Genomic DNA, 8,742 nt, shown 5'->3' with positions numbered 1-8,742 from the left:
CTCAGACAGACAGCCGGGGCTCAGACAGACAGCCTGGGCTCAGACAGCCGGCTTGCCACGGAGCACTCGGATTTTGGAGCTTTGTCTGGATCTGCAGTTTTTGTTGAGAAGTATTGTTCGTGTCTATGGGATTGGTGCTAGACTGAGTATGAAGTTGAATTTTAGATTGTCCCTTGTGAGGCTCCAATGCTTTTTTTTTTTTTTTTTTTTTTTAATATCTGTTTGCGCTTTCTTCTAGGAAAGTATTAATTGCTTGGCTTAGCTGAAGAACTCTGTTAAATGCGTGTTGTAGTTTTACTTCCTGAAAGCAAGTCATTTCACAAGAAGAGAAAAATCTCAAGCTAGTAGGGAGCGGGGTGTTATGTTTTGTGTGGCAATGGACATACTTCATTGCAGGGTGCTACTGCAGTGCTCAGAAGGCTTTTACGTGTGGCTGAGCTTCCAGATCTCACAGTGCGTATGAGGTGTAAGCTGCTAAGGTGTTTGTACAGTGTGATTGGATGTAAGGCTGCAGTGGGGGGATGGAGCTCTTATGGTTAAATAGTGTGGTATAGCTGGAGGAAAAGATGTTACGTTAAGCCAGCTTCTTGATGGAATAAGGGTCACATCTAGGATTTAAAAAAATAAAAATGATATTAAAAAAAAATAGAAAAAAATTCTTTCAGAGGTCACAAGCACAGCCTACATGCTTTGAACGGCCTTCTAGAAAAGCGCATTTGTCCCCATTGGTTAAGAACACGGTTTTCTTCACATCAGCTGCCTTTATGGGTTGAAGTTAATTTCTTCCATGATGATAGAAAGGTTAGCTCTGTCTGCGTATAAATGCTGCAAAATGCTAAGCAGGCATGAAAAGGCTGTGCAGCCTTGGCAGTTAAACAGTTATAATTGCTGCTGGAATACTGTGTAGTGTTTGCAGTTCCTGAAGGAAGCAAAATGCTACAGAATTCAGAGGAGCATTTTTTTTTTCCTATATAAATTCAAGTATAGAAAACATCTCCCAAGGTTGAGAAGCCTACTCTATTAGTGTATCAAAGCAAAGGCTTTTGGTATGGTCCATAAATACATACACCCCATCAGTGGTTTGGTAGAGGATTAATCAGTTAATCCAGTAGACAAAATGCAACAAAAATTAGTCTTGTCATAGAAAGAAATTAACTTGCCCAGCAGTAGGAATACATACGTAATCATTTATGTAAATTGATGGCTGTTATTACAATCTACTTTGGATGATAATTGTATTATTGCAACATTTTTTCATCTAATTGGGATGTTTTTCAGGAGTGCACCTTGTAGTTCAGATACAGATATGGTAGGAATTCATGTAAGAAAATCTCATGACCTCTGTTAAGGGAGGTATCAAGCTGAAAGGTTTTTAAAGATTTTTCTGGCCTATTATTTTAGTCATATTATAAGAAATTTCATCTAATAGGACTATATAAGGTTATTATGCATTAGATTAAGAATGTGTTTTTTTCATACTTTAAGTCAAAGCAAAGCGATTTGCTCCTAATGCTCTACTTAATTGACTAGCCAGCACCAAAGCACTGCCTGAGTGAGGGAGGAAGTATATTTTTGAATTAGCAGATCTCTACTTTTAATTCCCTTAGTTCAGAAATGTAACTGTAATTAGAAAAAAGGCATCCATATGATGACTTTTTTAGTCCCAGATGGGTAGCTGTCATTTTGAACATAATCTTTTCTTCTCCTTTTGAAGTAGAAATGAGTAATCTTGGAAATATTAATCTGACTTCAACTATATTTATCCTTCTATCAACAGTGATGACAGACTTTGATTTCTTGCCATACGCAGTATGCACTGTGGTGCAGAGGACTCCGGTTGCTGTAATTTTCAGAAGGAAGAATAACGATCACAGGGAACTGTAAGTAAGTTATTGTGGTTTATTTGTATACTACAAAAAGCAAAGTTCTCAAGAGTGAGGACAAAAGATACACCAACTTTGAATCCCTGCTAAAGAGATGATGGATGGTAATTTGTAAGTGATAAAGATTGGCTTCCTTTTTTGGCAGTGGTTACCTGGTACAGGACCAGCTGTACACCTGTTCCTGCTGGGCATGCTGCCATTGGGAATAGTTATGTCAGAACAAATAATAATAATAGAAAAGTAAGAATGATTCATCATGTCAGGAAAGATGTTTAGATATTGGAATTTTTTCTCTAAACTATTGGAGCGCTAAGCCTCAGCACAGCTCTTTCTGCCCTTGTCAACATGGTCTGCAGTGACGTAACTGCAGTTGTCGTGTGTTTAGACTTCCTTTATTTTATTTTTTTTTTTGGTTGCAGGGAATAAGTGTGTTCATTGGGGTGGGTATTCTGCAGCGAGCCCTGTGTCCTGCAGCACTTTCCCTCCTTACTTCATGAAAGTAATTTGGATTGCTTGGGCTTAAATATCCATATAGACAGGCCAGCAATCTCTGTAAATGGCATAAAAACTTACATTCTTCTTAGCAAGCATTTTCCTAAAAATGCAGCCTTATTTTGGAGGGAAAAAGCTACACTATGCAGTTTATTTTTACCACAGGCAATGTCAGAGACAAGAGGCCAGATCCAATCAAATGAAGTAAATGGAATTACCCTGAATTTACTCCTGTATAAGTGGGAGCTTGTTTTAAGCCCCAAGCTATGTGAAAATGATTGCTGTTCTTGTTGCTAGCATTGCCCATGTGAGAGTTGACATAAATATGACCCAGAGTGAACTTGCTTAGCAAGTGATAGGCTGTGTGTTTTCACTGTGAGTAAAAGGCTTTAAGAGTTGAAATCTCAGATTTGTGAAGGAAAAGAGGTGCCTAAGTTCTGTTAAGATCAATAGGAATTAAATGCTTAAATTAAATGCTGGACCTATGCCTCAGAAAGCTTTTAAGAACTTTTTTAGCAACTCTGCGATCTTCTCAGCACTATCCTCATGATTAAAATCTGACTTTTTAACTGCTCTGAAACTCTTGATGAGAATAAATGTCGAAGTTTGTTTTAGGTTGACTTTTTGTAAGAAATCAGCACTATGCTTTTGCTGACTTATTACCTGGGAAATATTAGCATACTTTTAAACTTTGCAAGCAGCTGAGGAGGTAAAAGTTTCCATTACAGCATTTGGGAAGGACTGCACTCCGCCGTGAGTAACTGCATAGACAGTTACATGGAGTTGAAGAATGATCTTGTAAGCAGGTGTATTATGACTACAGAAGAATTTAAATACTATGTAATAGTGTATAACTTGTCAGCCCCCCCTCTTCCCCCACTTAGAGCGGATGGCAAAAGAAAGGCATTCGGTCCTTCTGCAGACTCTTAAAATTTCTGCTGTGATTTAAACTATTTCAAGTCCCATTATTGTTCTGCTTTAGCTATTCTCTTGTACAGTATCGCTGTACAAAAAGATGCAAACTCAAGAGAGATACATGAGGATTATATCAGAAAGAAACCTGCTTGTTCTAGAGGAGGGTAAAAAGTGTATGCACCCAATGCTTATGTGGCTTGGTGATAAGTTGTTCTGTATGTGGCCTGTTTTGCTGCACGTCTCTTTAAAGCTGTTAATATAAGACATCAAAAAGAAACTGTGTTTTTTACAAATACAAGATTTATTTATCACCTAGTTCTGGTAATTCTAAGTTTGAATTATGCCTTTAAATGCTTCACTATGTGGAAAAGTTTAATAAAACAAGCATGTGCTTGCATATATAAATATATATATATATATATGTATTTATGTAAGTATATATGCATTGGAGATTTAAATATTGTGCCAGAACCCAGCTGCAAAGGCAGTTCGAATGGCTATTGTGTACCTCTCATCCTAATGGTACCCCTGATATTTCAGAAAATGGAACAAGCCACAACTGTAACTAAGGCCAACTTATATCTGGTAACAGCAACATTCAGATCTTCAGTTCTCAAGAGCCTGTGAAAAACACTGTAAATTCAACTGAACTAGTAAATTGTGGTTAATTAGAGGGAGGGAAAAATAATTCTTCTAATTGAATGATGGGTACACAATGAAAATACTATAAGGCAGCTTCCGAAAAGATATACAAATGGGGTAAGTTTCTGCCTTTGCAGTGGGGGACCTCTGTAACTTAAAACATGAAGAGTGAAGCTCAGCAGGTCCAGACTTGGTATCGGCACAATTTTCAAATTGTTTCGGAACTTGAGAGTTGCAAGAGTTCTTGCAGCTGATTCTTGTATAGGCACAGCCTGACAAGCACAAGTGTAGAAAAGCATCTTAGGTTACAGATCTTTTTCCATTTGCAGTTTCTGCAGGAGATCTGCTACTGCAAAATTGGCAGGCATCTTGTGGAAAAAAACAACCAAAAAACCCCCTCACAACCCCCAAGGTGACAAAGAACACTAAATTTCACACAGCAAGCTGCAGAAAAATATTTTCTTCCTTGTAGAACAATAGTAGATACCATGTCCAAATTTTTCCATTGATCAAAATAATTCAACAGAACGAAATTCTGCTGCTCTTGTGCTTCAGAAATCTTCTAATAACTAAATGATGCTTAATGTAGCTTTAAAGCTAACCCCCACCCCATGTTCTTTCCATCAAGCATAACTGTTCAGCATCTTGATATAATATACAGCTTTCAGATCAGAAATGTAGTGGTAAGAATGATTTTGAAACCCTCAAATGAGGTCTCAGTGTACATGTATTGTGTTGCCTTTTTGTTTTTGTCACTGTTGTTGGTCATGTTGACTGATTGATAACTGAGTCCCTAAAAATTACCTAGTGTCACCTAGTTGTGCTTTGTATGGCTTGTCTTGGAATGTATGTGCAGCTAGGGAAGTAGAAGGCAGGGTTTTCTAATGGTGGGAATGACTGTCAGCTTCAGTTTTGAGATGACCCAAGCTGAATTTTGCCAAGTTCCCCATGATAAACCACTGCATAGCTCTGAGTCTTCTGCCATGCTTAATATGTTTTGCCAAGGCATATTAAACATTGCTGTTCCACAACTTTTTGAATGCAAGAATTATAAACAATTACAGTATAATCACCAGAGTTAAAGGAACTGTCCTATCAACATGTGTGCAGATATGGCACCCAACAGAGAGGTTTAGAGATGGGATTCCTGTTCTGTTTCTGTTCACTTAATTGCAGGCTGTTTGTCAGAATCTGGGACAGTTTTAGTACTGAATGTTCAGAGAGGATGCATTATTTTGTGTTGTTGTTGTTAATGGCAGTGTGCAGGTATGTTTTTCTTTATTGCCAGAACAAGAATTCTGTCTCAAAGCTCTGAATTCTGATTTTTCCTTGACACTTGCTTCAGTTTTTTTGTTTGGTATATATAGATGACAAAAGTCTTTCAGTGTAAAGGCTCTACTTCTAACACCTATCTAAAAAAGAGGGATGAGTCTATGCAAAAAGGAGTCATTTAGAACATAACAGCAGGGAGCTCTGGGAAGCATTGCCCTGTGTTATTGCACAGACTGCTGCTTCACAAGGCTCCAAGCAAATTAAAAACTGTGATTGAAAAAAGCTTGACAGAAATTTGAGAGGAAAGGTGCAATTAACGTCGGTTAATAACAAATTAATTATACAAAGAATGATGTTCAATTATTTTATTTTGCCCAGTATCTTTCCAACAGATTTATCATCTGTTTGCGTTCTGAGGCTGCATTGTTCAATTTATTATTGGCCCACTGTCTGTGCACATATGCAGATCATTTTGAAAGTAATGCCCCCATTTACCTCTGTGGAAACTACAACAGATCCAGAGAGCACAGTAGCACTATTTAGCAAATTTGCAGCTACAAGACACTATTCTTCAGCACGCTCACCACTGTTAGCTGCACGTTTTCACACTGGTGAGTCTGTGTGTCGCGTTCATGAAAATCTGCGGTAGGTGAGGTGACCCACTGCTGTTGTTGCCACTGCTGAACTGCACCACCTGCAGCCTCACTGAGCTCACACCCCCTCTTTGGTCTCTGTAAGTATTCACAGTCATCAATGAATGTCAGTGGATAAAATTTTTTCCACATGGAGGAATTCAGTTCCACCCTTTGCTCCCCTCACACTTCCATGTCAGGCGCCATTCTGTCCCAGTGCCCCTCTGCTGCCATCTGTCACACAGCAACAACCTGTCACAGAATGTTGGTGGGCAGGTTCAGCCTCTGCTGCCATCCCACCAACAGCTGCCTCTGATGTTGTGGGCTGATATCACAAAACAGGAGGCGTTACTTTCAGAGCAGTTCTTAAGTTTCCCTTTCACTTAAATGCAGTAAAGACAAATGCATAAGAGAATGTTTTTAATAGTATTGTAGTGACATTTTCTCCTGGGCTTCAGCCATGCTCTTTTATCTATATTCATGTGCTCTTTAGATGGGCTCTGAGGGGTTTATTTGGTCAGCTGTATCAGTGGAAGCTGGTAATATGTAAAATCTGATACTTCCTTTTCCTTCGGGGGTGGATGCAAGTTAAAATGCTCAAATATCTGACAATCCTTTACTGATGTTTGCATACCCACAATTAGCTGTGGGAGGCTTATTTTGTTATATAGTGACATCCCCTCTTCACATCTAGGTGAAGTGAAATCAGAAATCACCAGCCTGGGGCCCAATAGAAGTGAAGCTGTTTTGAATGCCAGGAGGAGTCAAACAGTGAGGAAGTCCCACTCTGCAAGAATCTCCCTGTGGGAGTTCTTCCATTGAAACTGCGTTATGATTCCATTTTGAGTGTCCATTTCTCAGTTACTTGTAAATATTCTGCGTTCCTGAGGGATGCATCATATTTAGCACTTCGCAATTGTGCACAAAATTTACTGCTCTATGAAAACAAAGAGTAATTTGCCCCTTCACGAAAAAAGGGGACTCCTGGGACTGCAGATGATTAGACTGTTGCAGGGCTGCTTTATCAGCCATTTTATAGCCTAAGTTATTACCTTCAGCTGTTTTTTATCTGTTGTTTACCAATAATTGTTTACATCAGTGTTTTCTGCAGTCTTTTTGTCTTTTATCACTACGACTCCATCACCCTCCTTTCGTTACCCATTTTCTGCTTCTGTTGGCTGGCTAGCTGTAATATGATTTCTGTGTTATTGAAAAGCAGCTTTCTCTCTATTCTTTTTCAGTGCTCTTTCTGAAAGCTGTGATTGCAAAATTGTACCAAGCAAGGCTGCTGGGTTTTATTTATCTCTCTCTGCTATATTTGCATTTTGCTGAAAGTCATTTCTGATTTATTTTATTTTTTTAGTAAACATAATTAGCTCTTGTGAATAGGAAACTGTATTTCTTGATTGCTTTTTAGTGAAGCACTTTTTTTTCTCCTTTGAGACACATTGTAAACAGGACTGTTTGGAGAGGTATATTTTCTGTTTGGATTTTTTTTCCTAGCTAGGATGTACTGCTAGCCTTAGGAATCTGCAGATCTCTTCTTAATACAGACTAACTGGAAATGTTGCCTGTTCTCCAAAACCATTAAGAGTGATGTGCCAGATTCAGTCATTGACTTATAGTGATAGGAGTTTCTGCTCAGTTACTTGGTTCATTCTCTGATAAGTATTATTTGGAAGGTACCTCATGGGCATAGTATGATGAAACAGTATTGAAAAATACAGGAGTATATGCAGTGGTCCTGTCATACCTGGATGTTAATCTAGGTATTAGATTGGTTACATAAAACCGATTTTTCTGTATGTTCCTTATGCTCCTTTTCAGTGAAAGCCCCAGAGATACTCTATCGTCCATATTACATTTGTCAATCTTGCTTAATCTGTGAGTTTTACATTCTCTATTCTCTGCACATTGGTAGCTTAGGCTTGTTGTGCTAGCATTCTCCTTTGAAATAATTTCACAACAATTTTTGTTGTGAAATTATTCTATGCTTAGAAAGCAGAAGGATAGTTTTTATGTTAAATTTTATTTGATATGACATGTTTTGAGTGTCCTCTGGGATATTTTTATCTTGATTTTTATTAGTGATGTTAGCAGAATATAAGAAGGTTTCATTACCATAAATAATCAAATGCTCAACATATTTTCTTTTCCATATCACTAGGACCTCGTACTTGCTATGACTGAAAAGTTCTTAAAGAAAACTCGTGGCAGGCAGTGGATAGCAAGGAGGAGCAGCCCAAAATCGATTCTCAGGTAAGCATTTTAATGTCTGTTAAACTGAGCTGAGATTCATAGGGTGACTTTTTTTTTTTTTTTTTTTTAATTCTATTTTCTAAAACCTTTCGCTGGAAGGACCTTCTTATTTTAACTTACATTTGAAGAGGTTTTTCCCAAGCTGTTTGCAAATCTAGTTCAACAGTTAAGAACATCTGTCTAGTGTGTTCTTGTTTTTTGTTTTGTTCTGCATTGACTATTGAATATTATGATGCAGAAAATGGTGAAATTTCACATTAATGGGAAGCCATGTTTCAAGGTAGCAGGCGATACACAGACATAACGTTTGCGTGTTCTAAAATCTGGAGCAAAATTTGTCCTTGCATGTTAGGATACTTAAAATTTGTGTAGACATACTCAAATTTGGTAAACTTCTTTATTAAAAAAATTTAAATTATTTTCTGAATGAGGTGTTTGTTTTCGTTGCTTTAAAAGAAGTAAAGGAGGAATGTTTTCAGCCAGGTTTTATTTTGTTTTGAAAGGTATCCAAAGCAACTATAATTAATGCATCATTTCTAGCGTGTATTAGGGGCCAATGTGCTTAAAATAGAAGTTCGTTCACTTCATTTTAAATATAGGAATTAGTATACATGAACTATTCTCAATATGTTTATCTCTTAATCGTA

The 8,742-nt window shown here is 37.7% G+C and overlaps 1 long non-coding RNA gene across 1 annotated transcript in view; it reads left to right on the top strand.

The window, feature by feature from the left end:
- Positions 1–8,086, top strand: part of LOC122176185 — a 22,764-nt gene extending 14,678 nt beyond the window's left edge. Inside the window, exons 5-6 of the long non-coding RNA XR_006177643.1 lie at positions 1,778–1,880; positions 8,004–8,086. This is a non-coding gene — a long non-coding RNA (uncharacterized LOC122176185). The remainder of the gene's footprint in view (positions 1–1,777; positions 1,881–8,003) is intronic.
- The last annotated feature ends 656 nt before the right edge of the window (positions 8,087–8,742 follow it).

Source organism: Lagopus leucura, unplaced genomic scaffold (assembly GCF_019238085.1).
Source record: "Lagopus leucura isolate 7727_CA_CO unplaced genomic scaffold, USGS_WTPT01 Super-Scaffold_760, whole genome shotgun sequence".
In the NCBI taxonomy this organism is placed as follows: domain Eukaryota; kingdom Metazoa; phylum Chordata; class Aves; order Galliformes; family Phasianidae; genus Lagopus; species Lagopus leucura.
Note: the sequence above shows the minus strand (reverse complement) of the source record. Positions and strands in the feature narration are given on the sequence as shown.